The sequence below is a fragment of the Ambystoma mexicanum genome, chromosome 6q (genome assembly GCF_040938575.1).
Source record: "Ambystoma mexicanum isolate Mex_15411 chromosome 6q, UKY_AmexF1_1, whole genome shotgun sequence".
Classification (NCBI taxonomy): Eukaryota; Metazoa; Chordata; class Amphibia; order Caudata; family Ambystomatidae; genus Ambystoma; species Ambystoma mexicanum.
The window spans coordinates 353044296-353063015 of NC_090937.1; the positions used below are offsets into that span (position 1 = coordinate 353044296).

Genomic DNA, 18720 nt, shown 5'->3' on the forward strand with positions numbered 1-18720 from the left:
ATTAAAGGGATACCTTTGAATGAGCTAATTGGGTTAACTTGAGACTTTTATTAAAATGAGGTGTTATAAAGCACTTTTAACGTGACAGCAATGGGAGGAGAGTATGATATGAAGGTGTGGTCTCTTTACCAAGAAGTGTTCTTAATTTCAGTTCCACTGACAAGATCTGTGACAGCCCGTGTCCCTCTTCCTTACTTTTGTTATTCAGGGGTGCCTAGTCAAGGAGACTTCCTGCTTAGCAAAATGGTGCATCGCTTGGCACACAAAGATTTCCATGACGATTCTGCGTCACATCTTGAACAATAACGAGCAATCACAGAGCGATTTCCGCGCTAACTGAGTTATGTGGCCGCCGGGTTCATGGCAGGACGTTAACGGCAGATCAAAGGCTCCTGAAGAAGATGGCAGCATAATTCATTCCACAGTCCTGCCACGACATGATTTGACACGAGGACGAACGTCAGAACAGGAAGTGGATTGCAAAATGATTATTAAAAAAACACAGCCAACATTTACCACGGGAGTATACAGGCAAAGCAAAAGTCCAGGATGTTGACACAGTGTACGCAGTTGTAAAACTGTTCCAGTTAGGCAACTTAGAAAGGGCTGGGCAGAGAGCGCAGGAGCGGATCAGTAGAGAGGAGTGTATTTAATGTTCTGTGTGACCGTTGGGCTGTACTAGTCTCTTTTATCGCCGAGTCAGAACATTGGCCGCCTGTCGTCGTTGCAGGGTGAGTGCTTTATTCGTGTAGTCTCGCTGTATGTCATATAGTAGGTTGTGTTAGGAGAAGCGAGGGGGGGTGTGGGGCGGGCGAGGCGAAGGGTCATTATTCCTCTATCGGCCCCTCAATAGTTAGCACTTTTTGGACGTCGCTATATGAATGGTAATTATATGGTTGGATTGCTGTTACAATATGTAAGGTATAGAATTGCTAGTGCTGTATCGTATTGGTCCTGACAACGCCATCATGTGTAAGTCAGAGCTCCCAAGTTTTCCGATTATTCTGTGTATGAGAAAACCACCTTGCCCTTTTCCCCATGTTATTCTGTGAGTTGTAGTTTTTTGTCACTTCCATTTTACATGTAGGAATACAAATCCCAGATTCCAAGAATAAACACGGGACTAGCTGGCTTTCTCGTCCACGGAATGGGGAACTTGAAGCTCTGCATATGGTCAAATCATTCTTTGTTATGCTTTTTTATTAAGCTTTTATATGTGATGATAACTACCACAGTGGCTCCTATGCCTTTGGGAGCATGGCGTATCCTGCTACACCAGGGGTTTCCTGATCTTTGTCTGTGCAGCAAAGGAGAAGCAGAGGAAAGGTAACGGGATGGAAAAGAGAGAATGGTTGCCACAATCACTCAAAGGCAGGGTAAGATGCAGTGGGGAGAAGACAGAGCGCCCGAGATTCCCGTGGCCACGTGGCCAGTCCTGTTTTTTCCCCTTTGGATTCTGGGACTTGTAGTTTTTTTTCTTTCTCATTTGAAATTTAGGAAAACGACAAGTCCCAGAATTCCAGGCAAAAACAGGACTCCCCACAAGAATCTCTAGAGCTCTAGACCAGGATGTTTATTTGTGAGATCACTGATGCACCTAGATCCTATAAGATGGACTCTAAATCTGTAATGCAGAAAAAAATGCAATGTCATCAACTGTTTGGAATACATTGCATGCATGCCACTTTCCAGTCTGGAGATGCTGGTCCAGTCCTGTTTTTAACTTTACATTCTGAGGCTTGTAGTCCTAAATGTCCTCCATTAGAAGTCCAAGAATGCTAAGTTAAAATTTGGACTGGGCTAGCATCTCCAGAATAGTGCATATTCGCATGTAATTGGACTATATTTCAGGACAGATTTCAGAAACAATGTCAAATGTGTAAGTAAGATGAGCTTTGGATAGACGAGGGGCTTGAGCAGAACCTATACGTTTGGCGTCTTATTTGTCCAGATGAACTCTTAATTTTACCGCAGGGAAAACTCCACAATAACAATTATGAGACTGACAATTCTGGGGCCAGGTGTGGCCCAGTTAAGCTTAGTCATATTCTCATTTCCCAAAAGAGATAATTGCCTGAAGGTACTGCCAACATTAACACTTACCTGCTGCCGAGTCCCCTGCTTAAAAGTGTAAAATGAAAGAGTGAAAACAGGTGAAATTGCCTTTACTGTTTCATTTTACTCTGTGTTGTGGAAGATGTCAATGCCGCCTGAAAGTATTCTTTGCTCTCTGCATTTACAATGTAGTCTCATGGAATGCACCTGCGTTTAGCAGGTACTGCATGCAGGCAGATTCCACACGAATCCACATGTTTTACGCCGGCATGACATGCTAGTGGATAACTAGGTGGTTTTGCAGGTGGAGCAGGAATTAGGAGCCGAGGGAAACGTGTTTACTGTTTCCTCTCCCATATCCCAATGAACCTGCAAAAGGTTTATAATATACCATGGAGTATAAAATATACAAGTATAAAGATTTATGTACGCTTTTTACATTTTTTTTTTCTTCACATTGAATGTAAAGTGAGTCACTTTGGAAAATAAAAAGGTGCATGTCAGTACATATCAAAGTGAATGGAGTAATTAAAGGTGACATGTTCTTCTTAAGGTATTTATTCCGTGTTCATACCATGCTGCCAATGGATTGTGCATAGTATTTTCAGCAAGGAAATTCTATTCAAATAGCCCAGGCATATTGCGAGGAATTGCCATCTGGCAACGGTGTAGAAGCCCTGGCTGTTTTTAGTTTTATAATTTAATAAAATGATGTGGCTAATTCCATCCCTGAAAGGGTAATCTGCCAAACAGATCGCCCTTTCATAAGCTCCATGCCAATGGCATTGTGTAGACCTGTGCCTGGCTGCACCAGTAGCCTGATCAGCAGCACCAGCTTTTCAGTGGCACACAGCAGGTCCAGAGGACACAGGTACCCATCTGATAGCTTCAGTGAGAGCCAAGTCCCAGCAGCGGAGGGGTGGCATTTAAAACATGCACCCCTGTACCAAAACCCTATTATTATGAGTTACTATTCTCGTGTCAGATGTATCTTTAAATATAAGCTATATATGAGTTATGGTTTGGTGTATGGTAATTCTAATAATGTTTACAGCCACAACAGTTTGATATCACATGTATTATCCCTTTGAGCCCAGTCCAGCTGTGAAAGGACTATGTGTTTTCTCCCCAGAGAAGGTGGTCTCTGACACTACTAGCAAGAGAGTAGTTTGGGGGGATTTCCTCTCTTTGTTCCTTTTGTGAGGGCAGGTAACACCCTCCCAGGAGACAGCAATACCACGGGAAGCTGGCCTCGGAACAGGAATCAAAGGAGCATACCCATTAACACAGGAGTAGCCACAGACCAGGGTGCTGCATATCTAAAGGCCTCTGATTCTATTGAGGGGGATATGTGGGTTAGTGTAGACAGAGGGAGCTGCCAACTGGAGCGATGTTGAGCAGGGTTGAAACAAAGTTCTTTGTGGTTCAAATATGATGCTTGGGAACGAGAGTATCGTGACGACCATCGCCGTCATCTCAACAGTCCCTTCAAGGAGGCTGGTTACTGGATGCGCTGGTCAGTGGGATTGGTTCGATGAAGCGCTTAGGGAGCTGTGGTTTGTGAGAGCCACCAGGGTTGGTTTGACGGTTGAGAAGACGGCAAAGGCGCCGGAAAATGAATGCACAGGTCCGGACACGCACCTCTTGTGCCACACAGAGCTTAGCAAATCTTAGAACCGTGAACCGTCCGTGTGCATAGAACATGCTGTTGAGGTGGCATAAGGCTGTCTACTGGTGCATGCTCAGAAATGTGCCTGCAGAGTTCCAAGCAGCAGTTTTCAGTTGTCTTCCTCTCTGCCTTTATCTCAGCACGATGTCTGTTCCCAGCTCAATCACACTGCCAGGAACACAGAGAAAAAGCAACAGCAATGCCATACCTTTTGGCTTTTGTGTAGGCATGAGAACTGCATTTGGCAGGCACTGCCATAGTGATATTAACTGGCCATTAATGGAAGCAGCTGCAAAATTGTGCGGAGACATGGGCATATAATAGCAGTGCCTGGCAAATGACTAATACTTCTACACAAACCAAAACTGTTGGCTTTACCAATGCTTGTTTTTACAGGACGTCAGTGGAGGACATGCATAGTGCTTATAAATCGAGTGGCTCAGGCAGAACTGGTTAATACATTTGTATTACACCAGTATCATGTTTACAGCTCCAAATTAAGACATTAACTTTTAGAAGAGTGCTTTTAAAATACACTGGCTGGTCCTTCTTGCACAACGTTTGATGGTAAGGCTTAATAAAGCTAGCTCAAATAGATCCCAGGAGGATGTGTTTTGGTCAGGGAAGGGCAGGACATGGGTAGGAATGGTCCTAGGGATTAGCATGGCCATAAGCAGTTAATGGGTGGGTAAATAACCAAACACCAACTACAAGGCTCAGGGATCCCAAAATCTACTAGCCCACTTGCATGGGTGAGCCGGGTCGTACTGGGACAAGAAATAAGCCTGGTCACTCAAAAATAAAGTGGCCCACCCCTCGCCTCACGACCCTTGACCTCTGATGACATCACCGGAAGTGATGTCATTTGACCCCACCCAAAAGTGTCATCCCGGGAAGCAATGAAACACGACCTTTCACCCCTTGACAAAACAGAAAGTGGCATCAAATAGCATTGTTCCTAAGTACACTAAATTACTGTGAATCCAAGCAGACGTCCAAGGCCAAATGATAATATGTTATTGTATAGTACTTAACCTTAAGCTCTTTTTTACAGAACAAATGTGCATACAATATTACCCAACCTGTGTTGGTACTCATTTATCGACCTAAGAAGGATGAAAGGCTTTTTGAAAACAAAAAGAAAAAAAAAATAGGAAAAAAGAAATTTCATTTTTACATTTTTTTTTTCTTCCAAACCGGCCCAGGCATGGCCAAAAACCGGCTCCCACTCCCTAGGGACAATTTCGGCCCGGCCACGGGCCGAAATACCGAGGTGCCAATCCGACCCTGTGGGTGAGTAGATTTTATGAAGGCCGAGTACCGTTTGCATGGCTGTTGGGGATGTATGGGGATGTTTGAAACTTTTACTTGACATTTACTGCAACCAAGTTTGTTTCTAGTAGCTGGCAAATAAAGTGTTCATTGTGCATGGCTGGCCTTTTGGGTGGCAGCATTGCACCAAATCTGAAGTGTGCTTGTGGTGACATGCTCAATTTTACTGAAAACACTGGTAAATATGTTGTCCCCTGTCAACATGGGGCAAGTGCATTTCTCTTAGTTCGAGTATGTAAACTAACAAACTCACCCTGCGGGTCTAGTAGAATTTTTACAAATTTGGAAGGCCTGCAAGCTTTGTGTCCCTCCTCATATGCCATTTCTCCCTAGCTGTACTCTAATGCAAAAGCTTTGGCTTAAAGCGCCACCTAATAGCAAAAACTATAAATGCCGAAAAAGCACAGTCACACAAGCCATACTCAAACGCACACTCCCATTGCTTGTACATGTTTCTTGTTCTTGTTCTTCCTGCAGTATGCAGGATGGGAGGGTGCAGCATGAGAAGAAGGTGTGGATGAATAATTCAGGAGGAGAGGAAAACATAGGGTAAAGGGCTGAACAGTTCAAATGCTGTGCGGTGGGAAGAGAGATGGGTGCGCAGGTTAGCTAGATCGCTGGAAAAAGAATAACAGGGGAGAAAGATGCTGGGAGCGGGAGGTCATGAGGTCCTGATGGGGAAAGGAACGTGGCAGTCTCTCTCCTCTCCTCCTCCTCCATGTATGTATGTTTTGTATACAATGCAATGTTTTAAAACAGTCAAAAATAGAGATATAGCAACAGGATTAGAGAGAATGTTTCCCATTGACTTGCATTGCAGGGATGAGGGGGTTGGTCTGGTGGTTTGGGATTCTGTATGAATGTACTTAGGTTGTAGCATGGTCATGGGAGGAGAATTCGTGGGTACATAGCCCAAGGACACCGGCAGGCTGCGTGTCTGTCCTTGCATCCCATCTCTCCTCTACTCTCACTCATGCCATTAGTTTTGCCACAAGTGTGTCTCACGCGCCACCTCTAATGCGGAATCTAAAAAACAAGTGGGAATACTAATAGCATACAGAATGTGCAACACCACCAGAAGTGACGTCAGATGGCGTGAAGCCACAGCAAGGCAATGACATCCCCTTGCCATATATCTGTCCCCTGGGGATGAATTTGGTGAATTTTCTGTAGACCCTGTTCCTGTTCAGCCTCAGAATAGTAATCTGAATAGTAAGCAACTGCTGAGGAGAGAATGCTGAATTCCAATGAACCTAGACATATTGAAAAACGCCTGCCCACTTTTCTCTCCTAACATCACTCCTTGAACATTCACACTTATTTTTTTTAGTTTTGACCATGAGGTGATTCTCACGTGCGATCTGTAAGCTTTAACTGTTGCACTGGAGTACAGCTAGGAGGGTGATGACCCGTGATGAGTGACACACAGCTGGTGGGTGATGTTTGAAAATGTACCCACCCATTGACTGCCCAGGGCCATAATAATTCCTATCATCATTCCCACCCACTACCGCCCATCCCCTCCTATGAACTGTATTCTGCAGAAAGTCAATAGCTTAATTACAGCTGTAAACGTGCTACTGATGCAATACAAATCTATTAACCAAGTGAACTCTCAGCCACTTGATTTATGTCTATTCATTGAACTCGAGTCTTGTTAAAAACAAACACATTGATAAAGCCAACGATTTTGGCTTGGGTGTAGATAGCCGTATAATATGCCCACGTAATCACACCGTTTGTCACCTTTTGTCATTTTATGGCTAGGCAGTACCATTATGGCAGTGTCTGACAAATGGCAAAATTGCTGCCTTCGCAGAGCTCACAATTGACGTTCTGCACAGCCTGGATTTTTAGCTCACGCCATTTTCAATGGCTGTAATGTTCTTCTGGTGCTATGCCTTGAGAAATGCTGAACTATAAATACCAGAATGCAAGTTAATGCGAGCCTAAAGGCCAGGACTGTCTGAACAGCTTATGCCTCAGAAGAGACGGCTTGAAACAGTTGCAAATTCTTCTACTACTTTAAAGAGTTAAAGCCACACCCCAGAGTAGATTTGATAACCCCGGTTTTTAGTATTCTTTCACGCACACAAGCAGCTTGTCATGGGGAGGCTAAACAGGCAGCGCAACAGAACAAATACCTTTTAACCCATCGAACAAGCAGTTGTCATGCAAGTGGAATAGGCAGCTTTCAAAATAGTTTTGCTTATATTCAATTTTAGTTTTCTTGAGTGTTGTTAACTATTGAGCAGCTAACTTTGAGGGTTTGGCCTTTAAGCCACAGTGCAGATAAAGGCATCTCAAAACAAACTGTGACGGAATATTAATACCGTCAGATGGAATGAGGTGATATCATGCTGGGCCAATAGCACAGCGAGTAGATTGCTGGCTTTGATATCTGTGCAAAGCCTACTGACGCAGGATCGAATCCCGGCAGGGCCGAACTCAGCCTTTCATCATTTGGAGGTCGAAAAATGAGCATCACACAACGTGGCTAATACTAATAAGCAGAGCTCAGAAATCTGAAGATTCGTAGCATTGAATGGTTATTTAAGGTACTACCACCCATCGGGTATCAGAGCGAATAAACCACTACGCACAACAAAAGGCTCGGAGGAGGCTACACATCGCTAAATAAAAGTGTTTTTAGACTTTTCCCTAAATTGAAAAAAATACAATCTTTCACAGACGTTATTAGGTAAACTATTCCGCAATTTTGCCGTAATACAAGAGCGCTCTGTTTGTGAAAACACAAAATGGTCACCTTATGCCTAGGAATGAGACCCGTCTGAGGTGCTCTGGTCCACAAACTGACTCTTAAATGGGACAATGTGCCCTTCTCCCGTTGCTGGCACAATAGGGCAACCACCCCCTCTAGGGGACTCACTTGGACAATCGCATCGGCTTATTCTGAATGTGCACCCTAAATTGCCAACATTTAGGGGCCATGAGAAGCCCACTGGTAACCACCCCATGCCTGTTTTGTTTCTGGACACTGGTTTCATAAATACACATGTCCAAACTCAGCTAAATACAACTCTTCCCTTGACCTGGATGTGAAGGTTTGGCAGTAGATTGTGTTGTTGCAGAGCTTGCCTGGTGCCTCCACCTTTCCACCAAGACTAGCTTGCACAGTTTAAGTAAAAGTTATTACGTTCAGACGTAATGTTCTAGTCCCTGTGCACTGTTTTTTTTAAGGGCTATTCCTGGCACCTTTGCTCCCAATGTCTAGTCCAACTCTTAGAGTCAATTCTTGATTTAAACCGTTTCAGAGTAAGCAGACTCGGATCTGTATGCTATATGCAGTTTTATGTTCACTTGGGCAGAGTAACGGTCTTGCATTTCGGAGGTAGTGCAGGTAGTGCAGCTGTCTCCATGCAACGCCCCCCTCCCACCCTTAGCCCTGGGACAAGAACCGCACACATTGTGTGGCCCTGAAACTTACAACAGCATGCATAGAAAAAGCAGTCATCAGCTCCCTCACTCTAACGTGGGAAGCCGTATATTATACCATACAGTATGATATGTGGCTTCCCATTACAGAGTGAAAGCCTTGAAGCCACGCCCACCTGGTAGCTCTGGGGTCGGGCTACTCGGTGAGCGTGTCTCCGAAGATTGCCGCACAATACCTCCCTCATGCTGCCAGGGGGATGCAGGATATCATACAACACCGGGTTCCTGGTGTGATGTCCACGTGACATGGTCCACCTGGTGGAAAGAATATATGTGAGGGAGAAAGCCAGCCAAAGGCAGTCCCCGCTCTGACACCAGAGCCAGCATGCCATTGTCTTCATTACGCGCTAGCATGATGCGTGTCCTGCCTTCCAGGCCCAGCACAGCCCCACAGCTCCACAGCCCCTCATCACAAAGCTTCAAAACATGTGACATTACCATTGAAGAAAAGAAAAGGACATTCCTTATGCTTAACCTTGGAACCAGGGCGCTTAGGCTATTCAATGCACTCCCGAATCGGGGCACAGAAGACGACTACGAGACAGCGAAGGCTGTCCTCACGAGGAAATTCAAGCCCCAGGTCAGTCTGTACTTCGAGCGGTTTAAAATGAGCCAGGTCAGACAACGCCCACAGGAAAGCATTGATGACTTCCACGGCCGGCTGTGTGAGATGGCCATCGGCTGCGACTTCCCAGACGTCGAATTTGCAGTCAGGCAACAGGTCATACATGGCCTCTCCAATTATCGTCCCATAGCGGGCCTGCTATGGCCTGCTAAAATCTTAGAAAAAGTGCTGACAAGGCAACTTCAGGCATTTATAGATGAACATAAGATCCTTGACTATTTCCAGTCGGGATTCAGACCGGCTCATAGAACAGAGACTGCCGTGGTGACCGTTTGGGATGATCAGCTTGGGGGCCGCTGACAAAGGTACTGTTAGCATGCTTATCATGCTGGACGTGTCGGCAGCCCTCGATACGGTGGATTTTGATATTCTCATCACCAGAGTGTTATCCGTGGCAGGTATTTCGGCAGAAACTATGAGATGGTTTGTGTCTTTTCTATCCGACCGTACCCAACAGATAAGGATGGGTGACTGCCTTTCGGAGACAGTGCTGGTTGAGTGTGGGGCACCACAGGGGTCCTCACTATCGCCCCTACTGTTTAACACATAAATCCGAATTCTGCTAAATATTTTGTCAGAAGTTGGCTTGTCATATCACTCCTATGCAGATGACACCCAGAGTTATGTCTGACTAAATTAGCTTATAGAAGCCATAAATACGGTGCTGTCTTATGCAGCTAAAATCAAGGACTGGATGTTGGAAAACAAGCTTTAGTTAAACCCTGCAAAAACAGAGGTCATAATACTGGGTGCTAGGAAATCTCTACGGGACATGGTGCACACCACTCCATGCCCCTCTCTCTTCGACACACCGACAAAGTATGTTGATACAGAAAAAAAACCTTGGCTGTATTTAGCAGTCCAGTATGGACTGCAATATACAGATCAACCAGATGTGAAATCGGTTTATTTTCAATTAAGAATCTTAAAACCAGTATTGCCATTAATTGCAGTGAAGGATCGACCCGCCGTGGTTGGAATATTAACCAATGCTAGGTTGGATTACTGCAATGCCCTTATTATGGGGGTGCAGAAATTCCAGATAAAGAGGCTACAAACTCTGCCGTCAGGTTGATTTTTTCATTGAGCAGAAGAGTTGCAATTTCTCAATTCAGAAGACAGATACACTGGTTGCCAGTGTCACAGGGGATTCTTTTTAAGGTGCTCTGCTTGGTGTTCAGGTGTATTCATGGGCTAGCACCGGCCTATTTGAGTGTTACAATCCAGCCATACTGCCCTTCGAGACAATTACGTTCTCTAGGCCAGCGCCTTTTACAGATTCCAAGGGCTGGAACCTAAACTTGGGGTGAACGAAGGTTCTCTGTTTTTGGCCCTCAAATGTGGATTGAGCTTCCCTTGAATCTCCGACTCCTTGAGTCCCTGACAATTTTCAGAAAAAAATGTAAAACCCATCTGTTTACATAGTGTAGGCCTCACTGCTAGCTTGAACTCTGTAACACTGCTATGATTCATGAAGTTATCACTGCAGCGCCTAGATGCATTTGTGCCTGGTCCCCTCTTGGGTATGCGCGTTACAAATGTGCAAATCTAATCAAATCAAAAGCTCCAGAGGCCCATACTATCAGGGACGAATCTCCCGCTAGACACCATCCTGACCATGGGGCAACAACGGGACAGAACAGGCGAGCATGTGGCAGAAATGGAGCAAATGATCAGTCGCCTGCCACTAGACCACCATCAGTGCCCTGCGGCAGAGCAAACACCAACAAAGGCAGACAGCAAGCAAGCCCAGAGAATGCCTGTGGTGTGGCGGACAGCAACACAAAGGGCAACCCTGCCCAGCATACGGCACCACGTGCTAGAAGTGTGGGAAGGTGATCCTATATGCGTCGGTATGCCTAAACTCCCAGAGAAACAAAGACAACTCACCCCAGAGGAGAGCTCAAGACTGGAGGAGCGATACCAGGTCCAGGAATGCACAAACATTCCGCCCAAGCAACCCGACCGCCGCCAGCGGAGAATCCCCGACCGGACCCTAGACACCCGGAAAGGTCGGCCCGAGCAATCGAGGGAGAAGACACAGACAGCATCAGTGGCGATGACGACGAGTCAGCAGGGAACAGTCCCCAAATCACACTAACCGATACGACAACTCCAGGCGGCAAAAAGGCCCACATGATATCAGCGGTCAAACTGGCACACGGCAGGCAGATCAATGACAGCAGATCCCACCGCAGTTGCACAGTCACTGTCAGAGACATCCCAGTGCTGATGATGATTGACACTGGTGCCACGGTGAATGTCATGCCGACCACAAGGTTCGACAAGCTCGACCCCAGACCACCCATGCGGCGAAAGCCTGTACAGCTATTCGCGTATGGATGCAAGAAGTCCCTCCCAGTCATGGGGTACTTCAAGACCACTCTCACACACAATGGGAAGAGCTGCAGGAGTCGCATCTATGTAGTCGATGCAGGAATTGAGACATTACTCAGCTGTCCAACCGCAGAAAGACTAGAACTAATACTGTTTACCTTCGCTATCCAGTCCAAGGAAATTGACCACCTACTAGCCAAGCACCGGAAGCTATTCCAAGGCATTGGATGCCTAAGAGGGTGGACAGTAAAGATCCACATAAACCTCACGGTAGAACCAAGGGCAGTTCGACACTAAAGAGTCCCGTTCCACATGAGGGTAGCAGTAGAAGCAGAGCTGAACAAATTGGAGGACCTCCGGATTATCGAGAAGAGCACTGGGCCCACACCCTGGGTGTCCCCTATGGTGGTGACAGCAAAACCCAAACAGCCCAGGCGGTGCGAATATGCTTCGACATGCACCTGCCCAACGTGGCAATAGGGCGGGAAAGACACACAACACCAACTGTGGACGAGCTAATCGTGGACTTGACCAGCGCTACAGTCTTCAGCAAACTGGACCTGATATCATGGTATCACCAAATCCACCTGGCAAAAGACTCAAGGTACATAATGTTCTCGTCGCATCTTGGGCTGAGAAGATATCGCTGGCTCAATTTTGGAATCTCATCGGCAGCGGAAGTTTACCGACACAAAATACACAAAGTGCTTCAGGACCTCTCAGGAGTCACTTATGTCAGCGATGCCATCCTGGTCTATGGCAAGACCGAAAAAGAACACAACGCCATCTAGCAGCCACACTAGAGTGACTAGAAGAGTCAGGGCTAACACTACATGAAGAAAAATTTGAAATTGGCAAATTCACGCTGAGTTTTTTTGGATATGTCTTCAATGAGAAAGGGGTATCCCCGAACCCGGGAAAGGTCAAAGACATCAAAAATGCTCAAGTCCCCACAACGGCAACCGAGGTCTGTAGCTTCCTAGGTATGGCCACATACTGTAGGCGATTCATCCCCGACCTGGCCACTATTGCCACGCCCTTGTGAGAACTCGCAAAGGCAAAGATGACATGGGAATGGGGAGCGACCCAAGAAAATGCGTTCCAGAAGATCAAAGAATCGCTATCCAGCAAAGCCACCATCGCATTGTCCGACATGTCACGCAAGGCAGAGCTACTGGTGGACGCCAGTCCCGTTGACCTCAGAGCTGTTCTCACTCAGACGGACCGAGACGGAACAGTTGTCCCCATCGCGTTCGCCAGCAGAGCTCTCACCCCGACGGAAAGAAACTGTGCACACATAGAAAAAGAGGCACTAGCCATCATATGGGGGTGCAGGCACTTTCACGTCTACATCCTGGGGCACCCCGTGAAGGTACTGATGGACCATAAACCATTAGTCCTGATATTCAAAGGGTCAGCACCGCACCCCCCAGCCAAGTTTGAACGCTGGATGCTCCAGTCACAGCAATTCGACTTTGAAGTACAATACCGAGCCGGGCCGACAACCCTGCAGACTTTCAATTGTGACACCCCCAACCAGCCACAGAACGTGAAGCAGCCAAGGAAACAGAGGAGCACGAATGCCAGATCATAGCCTGTGCCAGGCCCAAAACAATGTAACTTGACGAAATTGTAGAGGAAATAGACAGAGATCCCTGCCTCCAAGTGGCCAAGAAGGTGATCCTAACTGGCGAGTGGAAAACATTCCTCACTGCTGTCGCCCACAGGACGCCCCAAGCGCAGGAAATGATACAAGCCCTATTTGGGATATGCCATGAACTGTCCGTGTCTCTCGAAGTCCTCGTCCTCATAGTAATGGCCACCAACCTCCACAAGAGTGTGCCCCAGCTCGCGCACGAGGGCCATCAGGGAATTGTAAAGACACAAGCCTTCCTCAAATCGCGAGTGTGGATGTCGCAGATAAAGCAAAAGGTCATTGGACTTGTTGAAACCTGCACAGCATGTCTAGCTACCCGCCAGCCCAGACCACCAGAGCCAATGGCCAGTCCCCAAGAAGCGAGCGCCGGTGGGATGCAGTAAGCATCGACTTTTGCACAATTGCCAACAAGGCCTACCTCTTGGTTGCCATAGATGAGTACACTAGATACCCAGAAGTCGAGCCGGTCAATTCGACAGATGCAGCCTTGGTCACCACAGCATTGGAGAAGATGTTCACGGTCCACGGCATACTATCATCGATAAAAAGCGACACCGGCCCACCGTTCACAAGCAATGAGTTCCAATGATTCATCGATGACATGGGGATCCACCACCACCACATCACACCGTGCTGGCCCCAGGCCAATAGTGATGCAAAAAGATTTATGGTATCTATCAACAAGTCTGTGAGGATCGCGAAAGACAAAAGACGAGAGTAGCTACCCGAACTATACCGGTTTCTTCGCTCCTATCTTCAAACCCCTCACTCAGCCACCCAGACCAGCCCTGCAGCCTTGATGTTCGGGGGAACCCATCCAAGTGGGATTGCCCCTCCACCCCACGTGGCAACCCCCACAAGTGGACCTGGTACAAATGGAATGCAGAAGACAAGAGCACAATGCAAGGGAAGACGGGTTAAGAAGAGCCACACCCAACGACTTCCAATCAGGAGACATGGTATTGGTGAAGAACCGAGCGCCAAGGGCAAAGATGGCTCTGCCCTATGAGTCTCTCCCCTGGACCACCACCCACTGAGAGCACGAAACAGTCAGCCGGAACTTGTCCCACTTCAAGCAGACGCCACACACCCTGTGGGAATAATTCCAAGAAGACAGAACCCCCATGAGGGCCCACTACCCGTCGGCTGAGCTGACGCCACCAGCGAGAAAACAGAACGAAAAACCAACTCAGGAGACCCCTGCGCCTGAGGGCAATGAAGGGAGTCTGCCCAGATCAGCCACCCCACACAAGGAGCGAGTAGAACGATACTCACTCCGGAGGTGGCTGGTACCCTCCACTCGCCTCCAAGGATACATTCTGAATGGCATATACAGATGCGTGTGAGGTGGAACGCACAGGACTGGCGCCCTGACGAGCAGCATGAAAGACTACCACAACTTTTGCAAAGTTCATGTGTTTGTTCGTTTGTTTGCTTGTTTGTTTGTCCAATTTGGGCAGGGATGTGATGTCCATGTGACATGGACCACGTGGGCAAAAAAATAAATGTGAGGGAGAAAGCCTGCGAAAGGCTGTCTCCGCTCTGATACCAGAGCCAGCATGGCAGTGTCTTCATTACACGCTAGCCTGATGCGCGTCCCGCCTTCTAGGCCCAGCACAGCCCCGCAGCTCCACGGCCCCTCAACACACCTGGTGGGGCGTTTACTGCAGACCAAAGTCTCCTGAGGAAGATGGCAGCATAACTGATTCCACGGTCCGGCCACAGCATGATTTGACACTGGGACGAACGTCAGAACAGCAAGTGGATTGCAAAATAATTATTAAAAAAAACAACCAACATTTCCCACGGGATTATGCAGGCAAAGAAAAAGTCCAGGATGATGACACAGTGTACGCAGTTGTGAAACTATTCCAGTAAGGCAAATTAGAAAGGGCTGGGCAGAGAGCAAAGGAGGGGAGCGCAGTAGAGAGGAGTGTATTTAATGTTCTGTGTTGGGCTGTCAGAACATTGGCCGTCTATCGTCGTTGCAGGGTGAGTGTTGTATTCGTGTAGGCTCGCTGTATGTCATATAGTAGGGTGTGTTAGAAGAAATGAGGGGGGTGGGGCGGGCGAGGCGGAAGGTCATTATTTCTCTATCGGCCCCTTGTATTGATAGTTAACACATTTTGGACGTCACTATATGACTAGTAATGATATGGCTGGATTGTTGTTACCACATGTAAGGTATAGAATTGCAAGTGCTGTAGCTCAAAGGTCCTGATAATGTCATCATGGGTCAGAGCTCCCAAGTTTCCCAATTATTCTGTGTATGAGAAAACCACCCTGTCTTTTTTCCTCATGCTATTCTGTGAGTTGTGGTTTTGTCACGTCCATTTTACATGTAGGAAACCAAATCCGAGACTTCCAAGAATAAAAACGGTACGGGCTGTTTTTCTCATCCACGGAATGGGGAACTTGAAGCTCTGCATATGGTCAAATCATTCTTTGTTATGCTTTTTTATTAAGCTTTTATATGTGATGATAACTACCACAGTGGCTCCTATGCTTTTGGGAGCATGGCGTATCCTGCTACACCAGGGGTTTCCATATCTTTGTCTGTGCAACAAAGGAGAAGCAGAGGAAAGGTAACAGGATGGAAAAGAGAGAATGGTTGCCACAATCACTCAAAAGCGGGGTAAGATGCAATGGGGAGAAGACAGAGCGCCTGAGCTTCCCGTGGCCATGTGGCCAGTCCTGTTTTTTTCCCCTTTGGATTCTGGGACTTGTAGTTTTTTCTTTCCCATTTGAAATTTAGGAAAAAGGCAACGTTCCAGAATTCCAAGCAAAAACCGGACTCGCCACAAGAATCTTTAGAGCTCTGGAGCAGGATGTTTTTTTTAATTGTATTTTTTTTAATTTTTTTATATGGTTTATTACAAACCTTTAAAAAAACAGATCATCCATACAAAATTATGTCAACATTAATTCAAAAACTCTTCAAATCAACACACTCTTCTAAGAAGACCGAGCTGGCATCCTATAAATGAGGAAGAAATACAAACAAAGAAAAACTAAACATAACCACTAACAATAATGCGAGGACATGTACTGGTCCATCTTTGAACAACTCAGATCATTTTGGTGTATGTGAGTTAAAAAGCCAGAAAGAAAAAAACAACCCTTTACAATTCCTCATTTACAGAACGAAATCGTAGCACTATTTCTTCAAGAAAAAAAGTTAATGTAATCGTCAATGCCCTGTCGGTCTCGTCGAACATTAGTTGCCACCAGTCTAGTGCGGTTAATGTCGAGATCTAGCATTATATCGCTGCATCGTTTCATCCATAAAGCAAAGACTGAATTCTCATTACAATGAGTAGTTGCTTGCAAAATCTTAAACTGTATTGGTGATTCTGACGTGATTTTCCTGTATAGGGAGAGCATGTTCCAACACACTCTAGCTTTTATGGATTTAAGGCTGAGTTTGTGTCGGATACAAGCAGTAGGAGTTTCCTTCGGCAGGCTCAAAACTCTGGACCAAAAGATGTTCTCATGAGTGCTCCATAGCTCTTCTGGGCAGCCGAATGCACATTCTTCTCCAAAAATTAGTGCAGGTACTGCTTTTTGTTTATAGAAGGCCAACGCTGGTAGCAGAGAATATTTCCCACAGTTTTGATTTAGGACAGTAGCTTAAACTGCTAGAATGTGGCATTTCCTTTTTGTTGTTTCGACCCACAGGGAGTCATTGATGTTCGAATTAATTTGCATACCCAAATATCACGCATTCATTGTAATATTCAACACAGTATTATCCATATGCCAGCGAAAATTTGGGTGAAGTTTTTTCTTTTGGCCACCTAGGTTTTCAAGAATAAGTATTTCCGATTTTGACGCATTGATAGTCAACCCATTGTTTCTTACATATTGGCCCAGTGTGTTCAATTTTCTTTGGAGGCCAATAGGTGTTAAATCTAATAATATCAAGTCATCTGCCTAGAGGAGATGACTTATCGCCACTCCATTTATTTTTGGTGAGAACGATCTAGGACTTTCAATGGCTTGATCAATGTCGGAGATAAATAAATTGAAAATGATCGCAGCCAAAGGACATCCTTGTTTGACTCCACATAGGGTTTTTATGGGCGCAGATAGTTTGTCTGAGCGATCCAAACGAATTCTTATCACTGTGTTTGTGTGTAAGTCCTTTATTGCCAACAATAAACTTGGAGGGCGATTCCAATTAGACATTTTTTACCATAATTTCTCACGATCTATGCTGTCAAATGCGGGAGATAGATCAATTATGGCTAGGTAGATCTTAGTGCTAGTTCTTATTGCATCCATCTTCAGTATGTTGACAATTAGGAGATTTAAGCTACAGCCCACTCCTTTAACAAACCCTGTTTGCCGCTGGTCAATATGTTTGCTAGCAATAGGGGAGGCTAGAAGCTTGTGTTGTATGAGCGTAGCGTAAATCTTGTTTAGGACATCCAATATGGGGCGATAGTCTGTTGGATTTGCTTGGTTGCCCTTCTTAAACACAGGTATGATTAATGCACTTTTCTAGGATGTTGGTGTTGTGCACGCACGTGTGATATCTTCAAATAAAGTACAACAAAAATCGGCCCAGGCTTCCGGATTTTCTTTCAATATGAAGTTGGTTAACCCATCTGGGCCTGGAGCACACAATGTACTTATTCTGTTGATGGTTTAGAGAATATCAGAACGTTCAAATTACAAATCCCACATAGCCAAATCTGGCAGCTCTGGGTCAAGGGAGTCTCCTTTCTTTTTATAAAGGTGTTCAAAATGTCTTATCCATTCAGTTTCCGTGACAATACTAGATTGGAGTGCAGTCTGCAAGCCCTCTTGCTCATTGACTAGGGTCCAAAACTGACGTGTGTTTTTGTTTTGCATTTTTGCAAGCATCAGTTCTGCATCTAGTTGGAGCATGATTGCTCGATGTGACTTAAGCCAATTTTTATAAGACTGTTTAGCCTTTTTTATGTTAACCAAGATCTCAGCAGTACACTGTTTATCGTATGCTCTAATTTTGCTTCTTAGCTGCCTTTTTTGTTTCCTGATGGCAAGATCGAAGGCGTGTTTATTGATGAATGTTTGCTTCCGCACACCTTGTGTTTCAGAAAAGATAGTTAGAAGATGTTGATATTCCACACAGCCGTCTTCTTCTTGATAGGCGTTGTTAATCAATCTCACATTCTGTTCTTTAAGTCTAAGTCTAGTGCGGCTAGGTTCAACTGCTATATCATGTTCCCATAATGTTGACTGCTTATTCTGCAAACAATTGATGCTCAAAAGAACTAAGTTGTGGTCGCTTTCAATTTTAGGCACCACACAAAGTTCTTTGACGTCGATTTGTAAAGCTTCTGAGGCAAAGTAATAGTCCAGTATTGATTCCTGATTCTGTCCCTTCCAGGTTGGTTTGGCTGGTACATGCCCTGGTGTGTTGCCGTTCAGAAGGTGTACATTTCTCATCTCCATTTCAGCACACCATTGAGCAGCTTTACGTGCGCTTTCATCATTTCTGGGTCGTTTTTTATGGGATAGATCCAAGCAGTTGATATCCAAGTCACCGCAGATTAGAATTTTCGGGGCCGCTATCTGCTCATAAATTTGATCTATCGAATG

General features: G+C 45.8%; 1 long non-coding RNA gene across 3 annotated transcripts in view; it reads left to right on the forward strand.

Annotated features, from left to right (window-relative positions):
- Positions 1 to 392: 392 nt before the first annotated feature.
- Positions 393 to 18720, forward strand: part of LOC138516031 (uncharacterized) — an 86650-nt gene continuing 68322 nt past the window's right edge. For 2 of the 3 annotated variants that reach the window (XR_011282210.1, XR_011282212.1), the window contains exon 1: positions 393 to 731. This is a non-coding gene — a long non-coding RNA (uncharacterized lncRNA). Of the gene's footprint in view, positions 732 to 4929; positions 5018 to 18720 lie in introns of all 3 variants that reach the window. The other variant, XR_011282211.1, reaches the window with a different exon arrangement.